The sequence below is a fragment of the Aegilops tauschii genome, chromosome 2 (genome assembly GCF_002575655.3).
Source record: "Aegilops tauschii subsp. strangulata cultivar AL8/78 chromosome 2, Aet v6.0, whole genome shotgun sequence".
In the NCBI taxonomy this organism is placed as follows: Eukaryota; Viridiplantae; Streptophyta; class Magnoliopsida; order Poales; family Poaceae; genus Aegilops; species Aegilops tauschii.
Genome location: NC_053036.3, coordinates 93,369,620 through 93,395,727, shown reverse-complemented (window position 1 = coordinate 93,395,727; position 26,108 = coordinate 93,369,620).

Genomic DNA, 26,108 nt, shown 5'->3' with positions numbered 1-26,108 from the left:
ACAAAACCGATAAAAAAATCAAGTTGAGCATCACTCCAAACATTCACTTGCGGTCTCCCGCTTCCTTCCCTCCTATTGTCTGATAGATCAAGGCGAGGATGGCTACAACTCATATGTCGGACAAAGAGAGGAGAAATTCCCAAAGACTAATTATACGAGTAACCACTATAGTACTATACATTATGTCCGTAAAGTTATTGAACACGTAAAATAAAGGCTCGGTTCGTTAGAGCCCAAGTTCACACCAGTTTGATTGGTGAAGCTGAGATTAGTTAAGTTGTTGCTCTCTACGGTGGACATCTATGTGTTGTAATGAAATACATGTTAAGATTTCTATATTTAATTTAATGCACAATTATTTTATCTAAGAAACTTGTAGTGGCTCTTATGTTCACCAAATCAAACCAAGTGCATCTAGACGACCATAGCAAATAATTAACTTGTATGTATGTGGAAATAGAATCAACATCATTGTTATGTTCTTTGATGATTCTCATGATGATGATATTTGAAATACAAGTAGAAAACAAGCACATTTGTCAATTTGTTTTTGAACCCAACTTACAAGATACAATTGTCATTCTAGAAGTGTTTATAAATATGATTATCTAATAAGTAATACACTAGATACACTTATCAAGATATTTGAGTGTACGCGTTACAAATTTCTACCATAATATTTAATGACATTGAAATTTATATGAACTCACTCACATACTTGCAAAACATGTACACATAAACTATATAATTTTAATTTTTTATTCGAAAATTAAGTCGAAGAGAACTTTTGATATATCATAGAATTTAAAATTAGGATAAACAAAATTTTGGGAACTTACATTACAATTGTATGGCAAAGAACACTGTAACTATTCTTATTTAATAACATTGTTAAGTGGTTAACTATGGTAGCAACATAATAGAAAATTATACCTATTAAGATTGTAGTATGATATAATTAGTTTAAACAAGTATGAAAGTTCAGTATAAAAAATATTTCACTCTGTACCGGGGCAAAATTATTACCAGGACATGTGGATTATGTTATCTATAGCAAATGGCGATAGCTCTTTTCTGTTCTTGAAGGGTATATCTGCATTTGTACTATAGTCACGTTTGTAAAATCTAAGCATAACATCGCCTCTAGCCCAACCAGAAAATCAAAGCAGCCCGATATTGAAGCCTCCCATGTTCTCTCCCTAAACAAAACCCTCTTTAGTTCTTACATGTTTCCATTAAATAATGTGACAACAGTCCCATAACACAACACACAGATCCCCAAGGCAGCGAGGGAATAACCAGAGGTGGACATCATCTTGAAGGTCCACAACATTGCCAACCTCCTTAACGAGCTTCTACTCTTCCTCGGCACCCCTACCTTAAGCGTTTTTTTTTCTAAATAGAGTATTCAATCTAGATAGAATAGAAAATAAAAAAGGATGGTAAGATTATTTCATATTTTATAATAATGGAGCCAAATTCCTAAATCATGGTGTGCTACTTTTGGTACTTCTTCTCCGCCTTAACTTTGTCGGTTATATGCTATCTGTCTTTTTGAAATGACTTATGATTGAGATTAGACATTGATCGGAATGCCTTACCTTTGGAATAACAAGACGTTGGATAGGACATTTGTGCTAACATTTGTTTGTCCATGCAATTTATCTCTTATTTTAATCTACGTATGTACCACACACACTCTTTCTCAGGGTTAACAATCCGCTCTAGAAACTTTGCCCCCAACATCAGTCCCTCTCATTTTTTATTTTTTCCAACAAAATGGACCAAGTGTTTAACCGGTGGTAGATCAAATGGATAACCACAAAGAGATCATCAGTTATTTTTTGGTTAAAACAAACATAATTTCCGCATCTCCAAATTGTCCAAACCCCAAATGAGATGCCAATAGGACTAAATAGCATAAAACTACTACAATTCGGGCTAGGGTATAAAAAACTATCAATTTTTTTCATTGATAAGTACCAAGTCCGGGGTCGACTGTTTCAAAAAACCAGAACGCTCGTTGCTAGCGATTCAGGTCGTTTTCTAACAGGTCGGACCCACTCCTAAACTTTCTGTTTGTTTGACTATTAACTTACATGTGGGACCCACATGTAAGTTCTCTCTTCTTCCTCCTATCTTTTTTCTCTTCTTTCTCGTCTTGAGCTCCACCACCGCACCTCCACTACCCACTGCACGCCAAGCCATGGCCGACCGCGGAAGGAGCGCCATGTGGAGGAGCAGCCGCCACCCACAAGCACGAGCCGCCGCCACCCGCGCGACATGGCCAGGGACTCGGGCCGCCACGCCCAGGAGCACTAGCTATCGCCATCCTTGCTTGGGCTGCCGCCAGTCGAGCGCCATGGCCAGGGGCTCGGGCCGCCGCGCCCAGGAAGAGGGAAGAAAGGGAGAGGCCGCGTGGCCGGGAGCACAAGGAGGCCGCAGGCGCAGCTCGCCGGCAAGAGGAGGCGGCCATCGGCTCGCACGCTCGAAGGGAGCTTCGGGGCGGCGTGCACTGGATGCCGACGGGCGCGTGAGGGAGCTCTGCGGTGGCACTATGATACATCTTAAACGTATCTATAAGTTTTTACTGTTCCATGCTATTATATTATCTGTTTTGGATGTCTTATATACATTAATATGCTGTTTTATATTATTTTTGGGACTAACTTATTAACCCAGAGCCCGGTGCAAGTTTTTGTTTTTCCTTATTTTTGAGATTTACAGAAAAGGAATATCAAACGGAGTCCAAACGGAATGAAACTTTCATGATGATTTTTCTTGGACCAGAAGACACCTACGTAACTTGGAGAGAGGGCCAGAGGAGTCCCGAGGAGCACACAAGCCCTCAGGGCGCGCCCTAGGGGGGCGTGCCCCCCTGGCTTGTGGCCCCCTTGGGAGTCCCCCAACCCTAATCTTCGCACTATAAATTCCCAAATATTCCCAAACCGTTAGAGGTATCCACCAAAATACTTTTCCACCGCCGCAAGCCTCTGTTCCCGTGAGATCCCATCTTGGGGCCTTTTCCAATGATCTGCCGGAGGGGGATTCGATCACGGAGGGATTCTACATCAATATTGCTGCCCTTCCAATGATGCGTGAGTAGTTTGCCACAGACCTACGGGTCCATAGCTAGTAGCTAGATGGATTCTTCTCTCTCTTTGATCTTCAATACAATGTTCTCCTCGGTGTTCTTGGAGATCTATTCGATGTAATACTTTTTTGCGGTGTGTTTGTTGAGATCCGGTGAATTGTGAATTTATGATCAGATTATCTACGAATATTATTTGAGTTTTCTTCAAACTCTTTTATGCATGATTAAGATATCTTTGTATTTCTCTTCGAACTATCGGTTTGGTTTGGCCAACTAGATTGGTTTTTCTTGCAATGGGAGAGGTGCTTAGTTTTGGGTTCAATCTTGCGGTGTCCTCACCCAGTGACAGAAGGGGTAGCGAGGCACGTATTGTATTGTTGCCATCAAGGATAAAAAGATGGGGTTTATATCATATTGCTTGAGTTTATCCCTCTACATCATGTCATCTTAAGGCGTTACTCCGTTCTTATGAACTCAATACTCTAGATGCATGATGGATAGCGGTCGATGTCTGGAGTAATAGTAGTAGATGCAGGCAGGAGTCGGTCTACTTGTCACGGATGTGATGCCTATATTCAAGATCATTGCCTTAGATATCGTCATAGCTTTGTGCTTTTCTATCAATTGCTCAACAGTAATTTGTTTACCCACCGTATGCTATCTTCAAGAGAGAAGCCACTAGTCAAACATATAGCCCCCGGGTTTATTTTCCATCATATATTTTCAGATCTGTAAACCAAAAAAACCCAAAATACCTTGCTGCGGTTTATTTAGATTTATTTTAGTTTGCCCTTTTATTTATCTTTTATACCTATCTCTATTAGATCTCACTCTTGTTCGAGACCGTGAAGGGATTGACAACCCCTTTTGCGCGTTGAGTGCAAGTGTTTGTTAGTTTGTGCAGGTGCATATATTGAAGACTTGCTTGTGCCTCCTACTGGATTGATACCTTGGTTCTTAACTAAGGGAAATACTTATCTCTACTTTGCTGCATCACCCTTTCCTGTTCAAGGGAAAAATCAACGCAAGCTTAAGAAGTCGCAGGAGGAATTTCTGGCGCCGTTGCCGGGGAAGTTCTACATCAAGCCTACTAAGTACCCATCATAAACTCTCATCTCTTGCATTACATTATTTGCCATTTTCCTCTCGTTTTCCTCTCCCCCACTTCTAAAACGATTTCAGAAAAATAAAAAAATTGCCTTTTTATTCGCCCTTCTTTCGTTCATCTTTTCGGTTGCTTTTGGTTCGCTTGTGTGTTAGATCGTTTGCTTGCTATCATGTCTGAATATGGGGAGGTTATCGTTGAAAATTCTGAGTATCTTGCTTATTTCTTGAGGAAAAATTTGGATCTTGTTCTTTAGATCGTGAAACCGAAACCCCCTCTAATCTTAAAGCAAAAACTTTTCATGCGGGAGACGGTAATATTATTGGGAAGAGTGTTATTCAAGAATTCTTTGATTGTACGGGAGTCATGCCACTTAATAAGGGATCTATTCTTCTTGATACAAATTGCTATGCGGATGCTATTGCTATGCTTGTCGTTAAACTAGAGAGAAAATTTGTGCATATTCATCCCGCTTTACAAAAGATATATTATGACCTTCCCAATATACTCCATCCTAAGGTTAAAAAGATCACAACTATGATTCTTATGTGAGAATTTGATTTCATAATAAAAGAAGCTAGGGAAAGTTTTGTTTTATATAATAAAAATATCGAGCATCCTCCAGTTGAAGAAATTCTTCATGATAAAGAAACCTTGCGTAGTCTAGAATCTAGAGATTATCATTCTTACAGTAACAATCTTAGGAGAAGAGTTCCCTACACAGAAATGCACAAGCCCTTTATTTTGATACTTATGAAAATTTTGATTGGGTAACTAACGGAATTTATGTACGATTTGATGATGAGTGGATGGAGGTAATGTCTAGGTAACCCATTAAACCTGAGATACATATTTATGGTGAAGATCTCGAGTATGGAATCATGAATGTTAAAATCACTAATCAAAGTCCTTTCCATGAATTAAGTTCACCTATTAGGAAGGAAAGGAAATAAAAATAGATTTGTTAAGAAAACTTTTGGAAGATTTGACAAGGAAAGAATTGCATACCAAAGATGACAATACCTAGATCTATATTTTATGCCTAGCTAGGGTTGTTAAACAATAGCGCTTGTTGGGAGGCAACCTAATTTTATTTCTGTGTTTTTTGGTTTTGCTACTTTTCTTCAATAAATACACATTATTACCTCTGTAGTAATTGTGTTTTAGTGTTTGAGCCAAGTAAGACCTTTCGGATGATCTATGGTAATAGTTGGTTTGATTTTGCTGAAAAACAGAAACGTTTTCGTCCAGTAGCAGAATTTTGTAAATTCACAGAAGCGACGAAAAATTCTGATTTTTTTTACAAAAGATTAATATACAAATTGTCTCTGTTTTCCTAATTTTTCAGAATGTTTGGAGTTACATAAGTATGAGTAATATTCAGGTCTTTGCAGACTGTTCTATTTTTGACAGATTCTATTTTCTATGCATTGTTCTCTTATTTTGATGAATCTATGGGTAATATAGGGGGGGTATGAACCATGGTGAAATTGGACTACAGTAGGTATAATGCTAATATGAATTGAGAATGAGTTCATGACAGTACCTAAAGTGGTGATTTGTTTTTATTATACTAACGAAGCTCATGGATTTTTTGTTAAGTTTTTTGTTGTGAAGTTTTCAGGTTTTGGGTAAAGATTTGATGGACAACAGAATAAGGAGTGGCAAGAGCCTAAGCTTGGGGATGCTCAAGGCACCCCAAGGTAATATTCAAGGACAACCAAGCATCTAAGCTTGGGGATGCCCCGGATGGCATCCCCTCTTTTGTCTTTAATCCATTCGTAAATTTACTTGAGGCTATATTTTTATTCACCGCATGATATGTGTTTTGCTTGGAGCATCTTGTATGATATGAGTCTTTGCTTTATTTGCTTTTAGTTTGCCACAATCATCCTTGATGTACAAACCTTTTGAGAGGGATGTTTTATATGCATTAATAAGCTATTTCATATTATTTTTGGGACTAACTTATTAACCCAGAGCCCAGTGCTAGTTTCCGTTTCTTCCTTATTTTTTAGTTTTACAGAAAAGTAATATCATAATATCAAATGGAGTCCAAATGGAATGAAACTTTTGCGATGGTTTTTCTTGGACCAAAAGACACTTACGTAACTTGGAGAGAGGGACAGAGGAGTCCCGAGGAGCCCACAAGCCCTCAGGGCGCGTAGGGGGCGTGCCCCTGGCTTGTGGCCCCCTTAGGAGTCACCCAACCCTAATCTTTGCACTATAAATTCTCAAATATTCCCAAACCATTAGAGGCGTCCACCAAAATACTTTTCCGCCGCCGCAAGCCTCTGTTCCCGTGAGATAACATCTTGGGGCCTTTTCCGGTGATATGCTGAAGGGGGATTCGATCACGAAGGGTTTCTACATCAACCTTGTTGCCCTTCCGATGATGCGTGAGTAGTTTACCACAGACCTACTGGTCCATAGCTAGTAGCTAGATGGATTCTTCTCTCTCTTTGATCTTCAATACAATGTTCTCCACGGAGTTCTTGGAGATCTATTTGATGTAATACTTTTTTGCGGTGTGTTTGTTGAGATCCGATGAATTGTGGATTTATGATCAGATTATCTATGAATATTATTTGAGTCTTCTCTGAACTCTTTGATGAATGATTAATATATCTTTTTATTTCTCTTCGAACTATCGGTTTGGTTTGGCCAACTAGATTGGTTTTTCTTGCAATGGGAGAGGTGCTTAGTTTTGGGTTCAATATTGCGGTGTCCTCACCCAGTGACAGAAGGGGTAGCAAGGCACGTATTGTATTGTTGCCATCAAGGACAAAAATATGGTGTTTATATCATATTCCTTGAGTTTATCCCTCTACATCATGTCATCTTACTTAAGGCGTTACTCCGTTCTTATGAACTTAATACTCTAGATGCATGCTGGATAGCGGTCGATGTGTGGAGTAATAGTAGTAGATGCAGGAGTCAGTCTACGTTTCACGGGCGTGATGCCTATATTCATGATCATTGCCTTAGATATCATCATAGCTTTGCGCTTTTCTATCAATTTCTCAACAGTAATGTATTTACCCACCGTATGCTATCTTCAAGAGAGAAGCCTCTAGTGAAACCTATGGCCCCTGGGTCTATTTTCTATCATATATTTTCAGATCTATAAACCAAAAAAATGAAAAATACCTTGCTACAATTTATTTAGATTTATTTAATTTGCCTTTTTATTTATCTTTTATACCTATCTTTATTAGATCTCACTCTTGTTCGAGACCGTGAAGGGATTGACAACCCCTTTTTCGCGTTGAGTGCAAATGTTTGTTAGTTTGTGCAGGTGCATAGATTGGAGACTTGCTTGTGCCTCCTACTGGATTGATACCTTGGTTCTTAACTGAGGGAAATACTTATCTCTACTTTGCTGCATCACCCTTTACTCTTCAAGGGAAAAATCAAAGCAAGCTCAAGACGTAGCACACTGGAAGGGAGCTCCGCGCCTGCGCGCACTGGACGATGACCCAGGCGAGGGAAGGGAGCTCCGCAGCGGTGCCATGGCTGCTCGTCGGCGCGCTCCTCGCTGCGGGCCGGCTGCTAGCGCAGCTCCTCTCGATATTGAGCACCGGAGGGACCCGATTGCTTTTTTTAGAGTATGTAGGGACACTTTTTTCAAATTTTACAGGGACCCAATTGCTTTTAGAAAATTACAAGGACCCAAGTTCTTTATTGAATTGTTTTTATTAGATTATGACAAAGAGAGTTAACGGTCGGACAATCAGCTTTCTTACATGCGGGCCCCAACTGTCATAATCACGATCAATTGTAAAGCACTCGACGATTAGTGTTTTTTGAAACAGCCGACCCGGACTTGGTAGTTATCAGCAGAAAAAAATCGGTTGTTTTTTGGAACCTAACCCGAATTGTAGTAATTTTATGCTATTTACTCTACCAATAGTCATCACGAGCTTGCCATTCTTTGTGAATCTTTGTTTTTTTTTGCAGGAGCATTCTTTGTGAATCTTCTCGGGTAGACATTAAAAACCACGTAATTAGGTATTGAACTAAAACAAAAGGCGCTTCTAAGCAGGTTCCAAACAAGTTTAGCAACTGAACATGAAAATTGCAGAAATTTGAGATGGGCAAATTTGAGATGGGCTTTAGGCCCATATAGCAATTTCTGAAAAATCTCTAAGGGCCCATGTGGGTTTATTGGCACTAGGTGTAGTGGGAAGTTTAGTCCCACCCCGCTAGTGGAGAAGGAGTTGGACCTCTTTATAAGGGATTGTCTTCCACATGCTATTGGAGCTTGAGAATAGAAGAGGCCCTCGCGCGCTCCTCCGCCGCCCGCCTCGCCACGCCACGCCACGCCTCGTCACCACGCGCCGCGGGTTGTGGGATTGAGCCGAGCCAAGCTCACACCTATATAAGTATGCGGTGTCTCCAAACCCTAGCCGCCATGATCAGATCGCATCTGCTCACGCGCACTACCCACCATCGTTCCTTTGCTGCTGCTGCCGCCGGTGACTCCATCCCGTCCGCCGCGTACACGGTCGAAGGGAGAGCAGGTCTCCGAAACCCCATCCCTCCGGTTCCTGTACGGGAGAGGGGCGAATAGGTTTTTGGAAGCGACTACGCGACTACTTGCTGTTCGTCTACTTCCTCTACGTCCGCGTCGCCTTCATCATCACCATGTCCACCGACGTCGAACGTGCCGCCGCCGAGAAGCTCGAGGCCGACAAGAAGGCCGCCTAGGACGCCTCTGCTGCCGCCACCACCGTGGATGCTTCTGCATGGCCTACTGGAGGGTATAACACGTTTATCGCGCTCCTGTTTACTTTCGTATTAGCAGTACTAGCAGTATGCATAGATGTGTCTACTGTTTGTCTAGTACGTGCTTGCCTATATGAGTATTGGTATGTTGTTAATTTAGTCAATGCCATGCTAGTGATTTATCTATGGATTAAATTAGTCGAAAAATTGCCTATTTATTCAGCAATCCAAAAACCTATTATGTGTAGGAATTTTTCGGCGAGTGGCTTTGCCGCAACACTGAAACCGGATAAGTTTACCGGTACATATTTTAAGCGTTGGCAGACTAAGACCACCTTATGGGTCACGGCTATGAACGTGTTCTAGGTCACCGGTGTCCCTTCAGGAAGGATTGCTCCTGAACAGGAGAAGGCGTTCAAGGAAGCTACCGTCGTGTTCCTAGGAGCAGTTCTTAGCGTGATCGGAGATAAGTTGGTCGACGCATATTTACATGTGCACGTCGCCAAGGACTTGTGGGAGGCGCTCGAATCTAAGTTCGGGGCCACCGACGCTGGGAGCGAAATGTATGTTATAGGGCGGTTCCACGATTACAAGATGGTTGAAAACCGTCCTGTACTGGAGCAGGCTCATGAGATAATATGCATCGTCAAGGAGCTTGAACTTCTTAAGTGCGAGTTACCGGGCAAGTTTGTCGCGGGCTGCATAATCGCTAAGCTCCCTAATTCCTGGAGGAACTTTGCCACCACTCTGAAACATCAGAGGCGTGAATTCTCTGTGGAGGATGTCATTGGCCATCTGAGTGTTGAGCAGAATTCGAGGGCAAAGGACTCGCACGGAAAAGGGGTCGAAGGAACTTCTGTCGCCAACATGGTGAACCAGAGGAACCATAACTCCCACAAGCCCAAGGGAAAGAACGGTGTCCAACACAATACCGACTTTAAGAAGAAGGGTAAGAATACCTTCAAGAAGAACAAGAAGGATGAGGGCTGCTTTACTTGTGGTTCGGTTGAACATTGGGCCAACAAGTGCCCAAACAAGTACAAGAAGCCAAGACAGGACTCCAAGTCTGTCAACATGATTGTGGGCAACAATGAGAATGGTGCATCTGGGTACGGTAATTTATTTAATGTTTTTTAGTGTTTCAGTCCACTGATTGGCAGGTGTAGGTGTTCATGTGTGTGCTGACATTTCATTGTTTTCTTCTTACCAGGTCACATGCCATGGGTCCGTATTGATGGGGAATGGCGCGAGTGCTTCTGTTCATGGTGTTGGCATGGTCGATCTGAAGTTTACTTCGGGAAGGATCGTGCAGCTGAAGAACGTGCAGCATGTCCCCACCATCAAGAAGAACCTCGTTAGTGGCTCCCTTCTAAGTAGAGAAGGGTTTAAGTTGGTTTTCGAGTCTAATAAATTAGTTGTTACGAAATATGGACTCTTTGTTGGAAAAGGTTATGAGAGCGGAGGGATGTTCCGCCTTTCCCTCGCAGATTTTTGTAATAAAGTCGTGAACCATATTCATTCGAATGTTAATGAATCTGAAGTTTGGCATTCACGTCTTTGTCACATTAGTTTCGGTGTTATGACGCGCCTAGCTAAGTTGGATTTAATCCCGAGTTTCACTTTAGCCAAAGGTTCTAAGTGCCTTTCATGTGTGCAAGCTAAGCAACCTCGCAAGCCTCACAAGGCCGCGGAGGAGAGACACTTGGCACCATTAGAACTCATACATTCTGATCTTTGTGAGATGAATGGTGTGTTGGCTAAAGGTGGAAAGAAATACTTCATGACGTTGATAGATGATTCCACTAGATATTGCTATGTGTATCTGTTAAATACTAAAGATGAGGCTCTACACTACTTTAAAATCTATAAGGCAGAAGTTGAGAATCAACTTGAAAAGAAAATTAAACGAGTCCGATCAGATCGTGGTGGAGAGTACTTCTTGAGTGAGTTTGATTCTTTTTGTGCGAAACACGACATTATTCATGAGAGGACGCCTCCCTATTCACCCCAGTCAAACGGGGTTGCCGAGCGGAAAAATCGTACTCTAACTGATTTGGTTAACGCCGTGTTAGATACATCAGGTTTATCCAAGGCATGGTGGGGGGAGGCTATATTGGCGGCATGCCATTTCCTGAATAAAGTTCCGACAAAGGATAATGAGATCACTCCCTATGAGAAATGGGCGAAGAGAAGGACAACACTCTCGTACTTGCGTACCTGGGGCTGTTTGGCGAAAGTCAATGTGCCGATCCCCAAAAAGCGTAAGCTTGGAACCAAGACTGTGGACTGCGTTAATTTGGGCTACGCTAAGAACAGCGTTGGCTATAGATTTGTAGTAGTGAAATCTGAGGTACCTGACCAGAAGGTCGGTACAATTATGGAGTCTAAGGATGCTACATTCTTCGATGATATTTTTCCTATGAGATATACGCAAATCACTTCTAGACAGGAATCTGAGTAGACTCCTGAACCTGCCATTCCTATGGAATATTATGAACAAACACATGATGAAAATCTTGAGGAGGATGACGAGGAAACCCTTGGTAGGGGCAAGAGACAAAGGATTGGAAAGACCTTTGGTGATGATTTCTTCGTGTACCTCGTGGATGATACTCCCACTTCTATTTCAGAAGCGTATGCCTCTCCACACTGCAAAAAAAGACACATCCGTGACATTTTGGGCCGAACGAATTTTTTTTCTGTCATACTTATGACACTTCTATGACGATAATTGTGACAAAACCCGGTTTCGTCATAGATGTGGTCGGGTCCTACTTCTACGACAAAAAATCGTGACAGAAAATGGGCTTTTTGTCCTGGGCGGGCCAGAGATGCAGCTGCATGACATTCTTTGGGCCGTCCATGACGGAAAAAACCGAGCGCGAGGAAAATATGGGGGAGTTCCCGGTTATGGTGGGTGGTCGGGGGCCGAGCGATGCGCGTTTCTCTCGTACGTACGTGCGTGTGCGCGAGGCGTTGGGCTCTAACTGAACCCGACCGAGGCGTTGGGTGAGGGAGTCCTGGATTAGGGGGTCCTCGGATAGCCGGACTATATACTTTAGCCGGACTGTTGGACTATGAAGACACAAGATTGAAGACTCCGTCCCGTGTCTGCATGGGACTCTCCTTGGCGTGGAAGGCAAGCTTGGCAATACGGATATGTAGATCTCCTCCCTTGTAACCGACTCTGTGTAACCTTAGCCCCCTCCGGTGTCTATATAAACCGGAGGGTTTAGTCCGTAGGACAACAACAATCATACCATAGGCTAGCTTCTAGGGTTTAGCCTCTACGATCTCGTGGTAGATCAACTCTTGTAATACTCATATCATCAAGATCAATCAAGCAGGAAGTAGGGTATTACCTCCATCGAGAGGGCCCGAACCTGGGTAAACATCATGTCCCCCGGCTCCTGTTACCATCCGCCTTAGACGCACAGTTCGGGACCCCCTACCCGAGATCCAATGTGATCCAGGGTGAGGTTTTCCTCCCCGGACAGATCTTCGTATTCGGCGGCTTCGTACTACGGGCCAACTCGCTTGGCCATCTGGAGCAGATCGAGAGCTACGCCCCTGGCCGTCAGGTCAGGTTTGGAAATTTAAACTACACTGCCGACATCCGCGGAGACTTGATCTTTGACGGATTCGAGCCCATGTCAGGTGCGCCGCACAGTCACGACGAGCACGACTTAGCTCTGCCGCCGGACGGTGCTCGGGAGATCACACCCATGGCTACTCCGGCCCTAGATCCGGAGTCGATTGCGCCGTCCGAGGACGGGTGGATGGACCCCGCCTCGGAGGCAACACACTCAGTGGCGATAGAGCCGAATACTGACTTCACCTCCTATGAGACCTGTGTCACCGGATCCTCGGTTTCGTCCCCGGCCACAGGCCCCGAACCGCCTGCGTCCATGCCTATCGAATCTGATTGGGCGCCGATCATGGAGTTTACCTCCGCGGATATCTCTCAGCACTCGCCTTTTGGCGATGTGCTAAATTCATTAAGGTCTCTCTCCTTGCCTGGAGGCCCTTGGCCGAACTATGTCCGGCTCGAATGGGAGGCGGACGACGAAGAAATTCGTTCCCCACCCACCACCCACTTAATAGCCACTGTCGATGACTTAACCGACATGCTCGATTTCGACTCCGAAGACATCGACGGTATGGACGACGATGCAGGAGAAGAACAGGAACCACCGCCCACAGGGCGCTGGACAGCCACTTCATCACATGATATATATATGGTGGATACACCCAAAGAAAACAATGACGAGGAATGGAAGGATGCAGCGAGGGATAGTTCCCTCGAGAAGCAACCAAAGCGACGGCGTGGGCGCCGCTCCAAATCCCGCCTCGGCAAAAACAGCGATAACAGCGCAAGAAAAAATAATACCCCGGTCGACCCTAGAGGAAACAACGACCACACGGACCCAGCGACAGAGCAGGATGAACCAGCGGACGGCGAACATAGTACGGAGCCGCTGTCCGATCACGGCGACGCCGAGGATAAAGCTCATCAACCTCTCTCCGGAGAGGAAAACAGCCCGGACGACGATGCACACATCATCCCGGAAAGGAACTTGGAACAAGAGAACCTCCATAGAAGGCTTATTGCCACCGCGAGGAGTCTGAAGAAGCAGAAGCAAAGGCTTAAGGCCGCGCAGAATACGCTCAACAGTAGATGGAACAAAGTGCTTGACACTGAAGAAAAGTACGGTGGCAGTCACCACACAAAGAGCTATCCAAAGCGCAAGCTGTTGCCTGAATTCGATGATGAGGCCTTAGAGCCTACACAGCCGAAAAATAAAACGGCCGACCGGTCGGATCGACCACCTCGTGGCCGTGATAGGGCGGCTAACGAGGCCGCACATAAGTCAGCACACGATTCACGCGAGGACTCCAGCGCAGAATCAAAACCGAACAATACAACCGTCAGAACGCCATGACACATCCAAATACAGGGGTGCCGCGCACCCCCTATGTTTCACCGATGAGGTGCTGGATCACGAATTTCCAGAGGGATTCAAACCCGTGGACATAGAGGCGTACGACGGAACGACAGACCCTGGGGTCTGGATTGAGGACTTAATCTCCATATCCATATGGCTTGCGGAGACGATCTCCACGCCATCAAGTACTTGCCCCTCAAGCTGAAAGGACCAGCTCGGCACTGGCTGAAGAGCCTCCCCGAAAATTCAATTGGAAGTTGGGAGGAGCTTGAGGATGCTTTTAGGGCTAACTTTCAAGGGACCTATGTCCGACCTCCAGATGCAGATGATTTAAGTCATATAATTCAACAATCCGGAGAGTCAGTCCGAAAGCTTTGGAACATATTTCTCACTAAGAAGAACCAAATCGTCGACTGCCCGGACGCCGAAGCCTTAGCATCTTTCAAACACAGCGTCCGAGACAAATGGCTCGCCAAACACCTCGGCCAAGAAAAACCGAGGACAATGGCAGCCCTAACAAGCCTTATGACCCGCTTTCGTGCGGGCGAAGATAGCTAGCTAGCCCGTAGTAGCACCAGCGACCCAGGCACATCTGAAGTCAGGGATGGCAATGGAGAACCACGACATGGTAAAAGCAAGCGTCGAAATAACAAAGACAGCCCAGACAACACGGCGATAAACGCCGGATTTAGGGGCTCTCGACCCGGTCAATGGAAAAAGCCTTTCAAAGGCAGCAGAGATGGACCGTCCAGCCTAAGCAAGATTCTAGACAAATCATGTCAGATTCATGGCACCTCCGATAAACCTGCAAATCACACCCACAGAGAATGCTGGGTCTTCAAGCAGGCCGGCAAGCTAAACGCCGAACACAAGGGGAGGGAGACCCCAAGTGAAGACGAGGATGAGCCTCGCCAGCAAAACACTGGGGGACAGAAAAAATTCCCACCATAGGTCAAAACAGTGAACATGATTCACGTAACAAAAAGGAGCAAAGACGCACTCCGAGACATATGCGCCGTAGAGCCCGTCACCCCTAAGTTCAACCCATGGTCGGCCTGCCCGATCACTTTTGATCGTAGGGATCACCCGACTAGTATCCGGCACGGAGGATTGGCTGCCTTGGTGCTAGACCCAATAATCGACGGATACCATCTCACCCAAGTCCTCATGGACGGCGGCAGTAGTCTTAATCTGATATATCAGGACACAGTTCGCAAAATGGGGATAGACCCGACAAGAATCAGCCAAAGCAATACTATCTTTAAAGGAGTAATACCAGGCCCAGAGGCCCGCTGTACGGGCTCTCTAGTACTAGAGGTTGTATTCGGTTCTCCCGACAACTTCCGAAGTGAAAAGTTAACCTTCGACATTGCTCCATTCCGCAGCGGCTATCAAGCACTACTCGGAAGAACGGCCTTCGCTCGTTTTAATGCAGTACCGCATTACGCTTCTCTTAAGCTTAAGATGCCCGGTCCACATGGCATCATCATAGTTAGTGGAAAAACTGAGCGTTCCTTACGCACAGAAGAACGTGTGACGGCTTTAGCAGCCGAACACTAAATGCCCTTTCCAACCAGAATAAATGGTCGGTCGTCAAGACCGCGGACACGGCTTAGACGAGTCCGGCGCACCACTAGCTGTAACAGCTTAGATAAACCTGAGATTGGTTTGATGGATATACCCCCATAGGCGGTACCAGGGGCTTCCGCATGTAAAAAGGACTACAGTTCGGCTTTACCTCATTTAGATTGAATTTTAATGAGAATAATTAGTTTTTCGCACGAAGACTTTCATCTAAGTTTTTCTCTTTTACAGATGACAATCGTGCTACACCCTTCCAGGATATGGCACAATGGAGACACAGGCGCAGACGTGCAGCAGGGCCCCGCTCAAAGGTTTCTTTTTAGATTAAGACCCTGTGTAAACCTTTCTTACTGTCTCTTGTTGCTTGACACCCCCCGGATACCTAACACAACCGTGAGGGATGCGGGCGTTGTTGGCATTTCGCCACGACAGACTAATGCACGTACCTGGAAATTTAGGGTCCATTATCAAGGGCGTTACTCAGCCCGATACATGTTGTAAAGACCGAACACCTTCGGGAGTGTTCGGCGTCGCGAGTTTGGCCATATATGCACCAGCTCCGAATCTTGTCTTTGGTCAAATGTTGGGTTTGCCCGGCTCCCGCGTTTTGCTACCTTACGTTCCGCTCTATCGGCTAAGGTGGCACCGGGAGAACTACTGTGATTGTGCCCTGGTTCATCCGGACGAGCACCTCAGTAGAGAAAGCCGAAAACTGACTATCATGATAAAGCGCGAGACTGGTCAACCACTCGATGACTTAGCGGAATCTTCGGGATTCCTCCGCATTAACGAAGGGCTGGTTTTCCCGGTCATGTACGTACGCGCCCCGTACTCGGATGAGCGCGGAAGTTGTAATGCCCACGATGCGGCTATATCTCCCACGTGTCGAGGCACGACTTAGAGGCATAACCGCATAGTGGTTTTGTCGCAAGAAGGGTCATCTTCACACAATCCCATGTAATGAACAAGACTGGGATAAAGAGTTGGCTTACAATCGCCACTTCACACAATACATAAATATAATCATACATCATCCAGAATACAAACATATAGACCGACTACGGTCAAGATTCAGATGAAAATAAGACAACCCCAAATGCTAGATCCCCGATCGTCCCAACTGGGCTCCACTACTGATCATCAGGAAAAGACACATAGTAACGACCACGTTCCTCGTCGAACTCCCACTTGAGATCGACCCCATCATCTGCACTGGCATCGTCGGCACCTGCAACTGTTTTGGTAGAATCTGTGAGTCACGGGGACTCAGCAATCTCACACCCGCGAGATCAAGACTATTTAAGCTTATAGGAAAGGAAGGAGTAATGAGGTGGAGCTGCAGTGGCAAAAGCATATATGGTGGCTAACTTGCGCAAATGAGAGCGAGAAGAGAAGCAACGGAACGGTCGTCATCTAGCAATGACCAAGAAGTGGTCCTGAACTCCTACTTACGTCATACATAACTCAGACCGTGTTCACTTCCCGGAATCCGCCGAGAAGAGACCATCACGGCTACACACGCAGTTGATGTATTTTAATTGGGTCAAGTGACAAGTTTTCTACAACCGGACATTAACAAATTCCCATCTGCCTCATAACCGCGGGCACGGCTTTCGAAAGATAATACCCTGCAGGGGTGTCCCAACTTAGCCCATCATAAGCTCTCACGGTCAACGAAGGATAAACCTTCTCCCGGAAAGACCCGATCAGTCTCGGAATCCCGGTTTACAAGACATCTCGACAATGGTAAAACAAGACCAGCAAAGCCACCCGAATGTGCCGACAAATCCCGATAGGAGCTGCACATATCTCGTTCTCAGGGCACACCGGAAGAGACATCCCACGAGTAAAACCAGACCTCGAGTTTCCAAGAGGGGGCCCCGCAGTCTACTCAGTTCGGACCAACACTCGAAGGAGCACTGGCCCGGGGGGGGGTTAAAATAAGATGACCCTCGGGCTCGCGAAAACCCGGGGGAAAAGGCTTAGTTGGCAAATGGTAAAACCAAGGTTGGGCCTTGCTAGAGGAGTTTTATTCAAGGCGAACTGTCAAGGGGGTCCCATAAATCACCCGACCGCGTAAGGAACGCAAACTCAAGGAACATAATCCCGGTATATCAGTAACTAGGGCGGCAAGAGTGGAACAAAACACCAGGCATAAGGCCGAGCCTTCCACCCTTTACCAAAATATATAGATGCATTAATTAAGTAAGAGATTTTATGATATCCCAACATATCCATCTTCCGACATGGAACAAACTTCAACTTCACCTGCAACTAGCAACGCTATAAGAAGGGGCTGAGCAAAAGCGGTAACTTAGCCAAACAATGGTTTGCTAGGGAAGGATGGTTAGAGGCTGACATGGCAATATGGGAGGAATGATATAGCATGTGATAGGTAGCGGAGCATGGCAATAGAGCGAACAACTAGCAAAGCAAAGATAGAAGTGATTTCGAGGGGTGGTCATCTTGCCTGCAAGGTTCTCAGAGTTGTCGAAAGCTTGATCCTCGTAAGCGTACTCGACAGGTTCCTCGTTCACGAACTCGGCTCCCGGCTCTACCCAAGACAAGAACACAAACAAACGGAACCACAATCAACAACGAGAAATGCACAAGCAACATGATGCAAAGCACGTATGATATGCAAGATATGATGTGCGATGCATATGCGTGCTCCGGAAGGAAAATGATGAACATAGCAGTAACTTGGCAAACCAAGTATGCCACTGGAAAGATGAGGTGATTTCGGTCGAAATCGATATAAAGATCACCGGAAACGGATGCACGGTTTGCAAATGGCAAGCAAAACAAGAATGACACGAATCTGCGATTAACAGCATGATAGCACTTAAAATGTAACAAGTAACAATGCTACAGCACCCCCAACATAGCAACAAAGCACATGGCAGTAATCTACAGGAGATGCTTGACAAAAGATGAACACTGAGCTACTGCTAGTTCACAACATATCAAGCTCAAACAAGCATGGCAAAAGTGCAAAAGATAACAGGTTCACAGACTTGGTGAAAAACTGGACATGGCAGAAAACAGCATCAGGTAGCAATGTTCAGAGCACGAAATCAACATGCTACGGGAACTTAACATAGCAAAACAAGGCATGGCAGTGTTCTACTAAACTCATATGACAAAAGTCCCTTACTAACCATAAGCCAAAAGGGGCCAGAAGATATGATGGCAAGCATGTAAACGTAGCAAGTTTCGTTATCAGGTTTCAGACTTAGCAGAAAACAGAGCATGGCAGAAATAATAATATGTAGGCCTCTTTGTGAGCTTGACGCACTCACTACAGAGAAATGCACTACAAACCAAGCACACCTACAGCAAGATGGCATGTTTATGAAGCTATACATGTCAAGAAAAATTGCATAGCATGTATGGATCAACTACAATAAGCTTGGCAAAATTGCATATCATGTTAAGAATCTGCCAGAAATATTTTATAGCAAAAGTAGAGCAAGATTGAGTCATGTTACGGCGCTCCATAATTACAAAAAATTGCAGGAATGGATCCATTACAACTATAGCTACAAAACAACCTTACTGAACATCTCCAAAATATGCATGGATCTCTCTGTAGCATCAAGTTTACATGGCAACAAAATAACAGCAGACAAAGACAGAGAAATCACTAAGTCCCTGAAATCAGAAACATTACGGAGCCTACTTTACATGCTTGTGCTAGTGACCACAGAGATCACAAAAATACATGGCATACACCCTTGGAAAGATGGCATGGCACACAACAAAACACATGTAGAGCTCATGCCCATAAGATGCACAGAAGAAATGATACAAGAATGACAAATCTCCAAGTTCTGTTAAGAACCAGAGAATAACAGCAACTAGCCCTCTTCCAACAGAGATTTGGGCATCAATCTTACCTCTAATGAATATGGTGCAATTGAACAAAATGAAGAGCATCACGAGACGAACAATTTGACATATTACACGCGCGAATCGGAGCTACATGCAAGGAGTTATAGCATCACGAACAGAGACATATTGCTGTAAAAATCCATGACTTAGAAAATATTTGGGGGGGTTCGAGGAGAAAGTCAACGGGGCTACCGATCGGATCTGGCCGGACACGCTCGAGCTCGGGCTCGGGCTCGGACTCCGGTGGCCGGAGCTCTCGCCGGAGGGGAGGTGGGAGCGGCGCCGGCGCGGTGGGGTAGAGGAGGCGCCGGGCGGAGAGGGCCCCGGCGGCGAGGGGCGCCGGCGGGCGGGGCGGGGCCGGCGGCGGCGAGCCGCGGCGGGCCGGCCGGCGGGCAGCGGCGCGGGCAGGCGGCGCGCTGGGCGCGGAGGCGGGCGGAGGCGCGGGCCCGCCGGGGCTGGCTGCGGGCTCCCCGGGCGGCGGCGGTACGGGCGGCGGCGGAGTGACGTGGCGGCACGGGATTGGCCGCGGGGGCGGCGGCGATTTCGTCCGGCCGGAGCGGACGTGTCCGACGCGGCGCGGAGAGATTTTAGGGTTTCCGGAGACTGCGAATGTATTTCGGGATGCCCACATATTTATAGGTAGAGGGAGCTAGGAGAGTCCAAATGAGGTGCGGTTTTCGCCCACACGATCGTGATCGAACGACCTAGGACATGGAAGAGAGTTTGGTGGGTTTTGGGCTGGTTTTGAGGGGGTTTTTCGGTGGACACTCAAATGGACTTTGCGGATGCCCGGTTAACCGTTGGAGTACCAAACGACCTCCAAATGGAACGAACGTTGACCGGTGGTCTCCGGGTGGTGTAATAAGGCCACTTGACAAGCCTCGGTCCATTCCGAGAAAGTTTGACACCCGTACACGAAAGAAAACAAGAGGGGTGCACCGGAGGAGATAGGAGCGCCAGATTGCAAAACGGACAACGGGGAAAATGCTCGGATGCAAGAGACGAACACGTATGCAAATGCAATGCACATGATGACATGATATGAAATGCATGACATGACAAAAAGCAAAACGAAAGACAAAACCCGACAACGGAGGGAAAATCATAACACATAGCCGGAAATGGCAAGAGTCGGAGTTACAAATATGGCAAGTTACATCCGGGGTGTTACAACACTCCACCACTACGAGAGGATCTCGTCCCGAGATCTAGGACTGAAAGAACTCCGGATATTCGGAACGGAGATGGTCCTCGCGTTTCCAGGTGGCTTCCCGGTCGGAATGGTGCGACCACTTCACTTTCAGGAATTTGATTGACTTGTTGCGAGTCTTGCGCTCAGTTTCTTCAAGAATAGCAACGGGGTGCTCATGATAAGACAAATCTTCTTGAAGGTCAATCTCTTCAAAGCTGATAGTGCGCTCAGGCGCCTTGAAGCACTTGCGGAGCTGTGACACGTGGAACACGTCGCGCACGTTCGCGAAGTTGGAAGGAAGCTCAAGTTGATAGGCGAGGTCGCCTCTTTTGCCAACGATCTTGAAAGGACCCACGTATCTAGGGGCAAGCTTCCCTTTGATACCGAAGCGACGAGTGCCTTTCATTGGAGAGACGTGGAGGTAGACATGGTCTCCGATCTCGAAAGCCAAATCACGGTGCTTACTATCATAGTAACTCTTCTGGCGCGATTGCGCGGCTTTGAGATTATCATGGATGACTTTACACATTTCTTCAGCTTCAGTGATTAAGTCATTGCCAAGAAGTTGGCGTTCACCAGTCTTTGACCAATTGAGAGGAGTACGGCACTTTCTGCCATAGAGAATCTCGAATGGGGCCTTGCCCGAACTCGCTTGGAAGCTGTTGTTGTAGGAGAATTCAGCATATGGAAGACAATCTTCCCATTTCATGCCAAAAGAAATGACACAAGCCCTGAGCATATCTTCGAGAATTTGATTGACTCGCTCGACTTGGCCACTAGTTTGAGGATGGAACGCTGTGCTGAAGCGAATGTTTGTGCCCATGGCCTTCTGGAAGGAGTCCCAGAACTTAGAGGTGAAGATGCTTCCACGATCAGAAGAAATCAATTGTGGAATGCCGTGCAAGGAGACAATTCTGGAGGTGTAGAGCTCTGCTAGCTGAGCTGCTGTGATGGATTCTTTGATTGGAAGGAAATGAGCCACTTTAGAAAGCTTGTCAATGACAACGAAGATAGCATCATTTCCGCGCTTGGACTTGGGAAATCCAGTCACGAAGTCCATTTCGATATGATCGAACTTCCACTCTGGGATAGCAAGAGGTTGGAGGAGACCAGCTGGTCGTTGGTGTTCTGCTTTCACTCTTCGGCAGACATCACATTCATTCACGAATTGAGCAATTTCTCGCTTCATTCGAGTCCACCAATATGACTGCTTGAGGTCATGATACATCTTCGTACTTCCAGGATGAATGGACTGGAGAGAATTGTGCGCCTCGTTCATTATGACTTTCCTTAGATCACCTTTAGGAACCACAATCCGGTCCTCGAAGAATAAAGTGTCTCTGTCATCAATGCGATAGCACTTGTATTTGGAAAGACCCTTGTCGATACCACGTTTCACCTTCTTCACCATGGCATCAAGGAGTTGTGCCTCACGAATTTGATCTTCCAAAGTAGGAGAGACTATGAGGTTGGCAAGAAAGCCTTGAGGAACAACTTGGAGATTCAGCTTGCGGAAAGCTTCACAAAGATCCGGTTGGAAAGGCTTGAGAATTAAGCTGTTGCAATAAGCCTTCCTGCTTAAAGCATCTGCAATGACATTGGCCTTGCCTGGAGTATATTCAATACTCGGATTGTACTCTTGAATCATTTCGACCCATCGAGTCTGCCTGAGGTTGAGGTTGGGCTGAGTGAAGATATACTTGAGACTCTTGTGATCGGTGAAAATGTCCACTTGTCTTCCCAACAAGAGATGTCTCCACGTTATTAATGCATGGACAACTGCCGCCAACTCAAGATCATGAGTGGGGTAGTTCTTCTCGTTGGGCTTCAACTGACGAGAGGTATAGGCCACAACTTTCTTCTCTTGCATTAACACAGCACCGAGACCTTGGAGAGAAGCATCACAGAAAACTTCATATGGCTTGGATTCATCAGGAGGAGTCAAGACAGGAGCTGTGACTAGTTTCTCTTTGAGAGTGTTGAAAGCAACGTCACACTCAGGAGACCAGACATACTTCACATGCTTCTGAAGGAGGTTGGAAAGAGGCTTTGCAATCTTAGAGAAATTCTCAACGAATCTTCGGCAATAGCTTGCAAGACCAAGAAAACTGCGGAGCTGCTTGACATTTTGAGGAGGTTCCCAATTCACAACTGCGGACACCTTCTCGGGGTTAACAGCGATGCCCTTGGCAGAGATGATGTGACCAAGGAAAAGAACTTCATCGAGCCAAAACTCACATTTGGAGAACTTCGCATAGAATTGATACTCTCTGAGTTTGTCGAGCACCAATCGCAAATGTTTGGCATGATCCTGCTTATTCTTGGAGAAGACCAAGATATCATCGAGATACACCAGGACGAATTCATTGGTATAGGGGTTGAAGATGTAATTCATCATCCGAGAGAACACTGGAGGAGCATTGACAAGGCCGAAAGACACGACAGTATATTCATAAGAACCAAAGCTTGTTCTGAATGCTGTCTTGGGAATATCTTCTTCACGAATGCGAATCTGATGATAACCCATACGAAGGTCGAGCTTTGAGAATACTTTAGCACCTTTGAGTTGCTCAAATAGCTCATTGATGTTGGGAAGTGGGTACTTGTTCTTGATTGTCTTCTTGTTCAATGGGCGGTAGTCGACACAAAGTCGGTCCGTGCCATACTTCTTCTTGACAAAAAGAACACCACAACCCCATGGAGAAGAACTCGGTCTGATCAAACCCAGATGCTCTTGTTCATCGAGCTGTTTCTTCAATTCCTTCAGCTCGTTGGGTCCAAGCTTGTAAGGACGCTTGCAAACGGGTTCAGTGCCAGGCTCTAGTTCGATAACGAACTCAACTGGCCGATGAGGAGGCATACCCGGAAGCTCTTCTGGAAAGACATCTTGATACTCACAAACGACTGGAATTTTCGAGATGGCATTCAATTCGCCCTTCTCATTGAGAGAGAAAAACCGAATGGTTTCATCACGAGCGGCAAAAATAATCACATCCTCAGAAGAGTGTGTCAATTGAATTTCCCTGGCAGCACAATCAAGTTGAGCCTTGTGCTTAGAAAGCCAGTCCATCCCGAGAATAAGATCAATATCCGAGTCACCAAGAACAATTGGTTTAGACAGAAATTCATAGTCGCCCATCTTGATGGAAACATCAGGAGCAACCAAACTAGAAGACAAAAGCTTTCCCGGAGAAACAACTTGCATAACTTTGGATAAAATCTCTGTGTCAACATTGTGCTTCGATGCAAAAGGGTATGACAAGAAAGAATGCGATGCACCAGTATCAAAAAGAACTTTTGCAGGAATATCATTAACTGAGAGATTACCCATTATCACATCAGTAGATTCCTCCGCTTGAGCTGCATTCATCATGTTCACCTTTGCAGACTTTGGATTATGCTTGACCACTGCATTACTGGAAGATCTGACAGGAGGAGGAGGAGGCAAGCGCCTTTGGTTGAAGCACTTGTTAGCATAGTGACCTTTTTGCTGACACTTGTTGCAAGTCACCTCTGAGAGTGGACGGTGATAAGGAGCATTGGACTTTGGAGCTTGATTCTGAGACTTGTTTTGATAGCCAGAGTTGGAAGAACCATGGCCACCTTTGTTCTTCTGCTGATAAGGCTGACGAAACGGAGGAGGAGGAGGCAACCAGAACTTCTGTTGCTTAGCTGTCACAAGTGAGGAAGAAGAAGACTGAACTGCGTCCCTGCCTCTTTTCTTAGAAGCCTCACACTTGAGCTGAGCAGCCTCTTGCTTCAGTGCCATATTATAGAATTGATCAAACTGAGTAGGCTCAACAAGAACGAGAGCTAACTGCAGATCCTCTTTAAGGCCACCTCTGAAGTGATAGATCATGCTCTTCTCATCAGGAACGTCTTGTTTAGCGAAGCTAGCAAGTTTCTGAAACTGGATGTTGTATTGATACACAGACATGTTGCCTTGCTTGAGATTGCGGAACTCCTCACGCTTGCTCTCAACAACACTTTGTGGAATGTGGTGCGCTTTGAAGTCCCGACAGAAGTCAGTCCAAGTGATCACACGACCTCCTCTGGAATCTTTGTATTGTTGATACCAATCAGCAGCTTGGTCCTTGAGCTGGAAAGAAGCGAACTTGACATAGTCCTCAGGCCTGACATTGCTACATTCAAAATGCTTGTTGATGTCCACGAGCCAATCATCGGCATCCGTGGCCTCGGCACAGTAGCTGAAAGACTTGGGCTGATTTGCGAGAAACTGGTTGAGAGTGGCAAAGTGAAACTGATTGTTGCCTTGACCTTGATTGCCTTGATTGCCTTGCCCTTGAGTACGTTCTTGCAAGAGTTGCAGAATCATTTGAGCATTGGCGTTGGTGGCTGCCATGATAGCTTGCCATGCCTCCGGAGGTGGAGGTGGTGGCGGAGGGTTCGCTTGACTCCCTTCATTGCGATCCGGATTCTGACGCGTTGGCGGAGCCATCCTGAAGAGGGTGACATCCGTTAGCATCTTGATAGACAAATAGATAAGTAGAATCAACGGATAGAAATTGCAACATATAGTCTTCACAATAAACATTCGAACGAAGATGAACGAATGAATTCCATAGTAAATCATCACACTTCCATAGTTGAGAAGCCACTTGAAAAATATATGAAATCAACATATGACTTCGAAGCAACTCGAATACCACAATACAAAATAAAACAAAGTATTGGCTTGCAGAATAAGCCGGAACAAACATATGATAGATATTTCGTCCGAAGTTTTCGTGGTGGGGCCCACACGGGCTTAATCGTACATCACCATCATGTACAAGGTTGTGCACATGACATACGAAGCGTCCCCGAGTCGGCATAGCTATGGACTCTTTAAGACACTATGAGACCACTGTAAAATCAACCGTGGAAAGGCGGACCACTAGACGTCGAACCCCAATCTCATATCATGCGTCTGTCGGAAAGATATCCTAAGGCTACTTGAATTCCCACTTATAAACTCCCGAAACTTTCTGGTTATGCAATCTGGTGTTGGGGATATAGGGGACACAAAATATATCACCCAAACTAGCAATCCCTAGATCCAGCTGTATCCATCCGTCAACACATAACCAAGAAATCTTCGGAAATCGTTTACCTCAACCTTCGAAAAACATCCGTTATACAAGTTATTGCAATACTCCCGAACTCCCACCCCAGTACTGGGTGGCGTCGAGGTGATCTCACCAACAACTGCATAAAAGAGATTTCGATGTCGGCGAAACTCAGGTATTCCAGAACTGCAACGATAAAATTGTGACGACAACACCTCGGAACTCAACTCCCCGGGACACTGCCACAACCCCTAAATGTCAGGAGGCACCAAGAACAATGTTCTCATCACAAAACCATCGGAACGATTCCAAGATACCCGCATGATCCTAAATTTTTTTTTAGTGAAATTTGAGGAGAGAATAGTCAAAACTTCTACGTCAGGAGACCTCACCAGAGCGACGAAGGGACTGAGGAGTAAAAAGAATCCTACTCTCCGATATATATAATCCTAAGACTCAAAACATTTTGGTTCTAGACTCAACAACGCCAGCGATT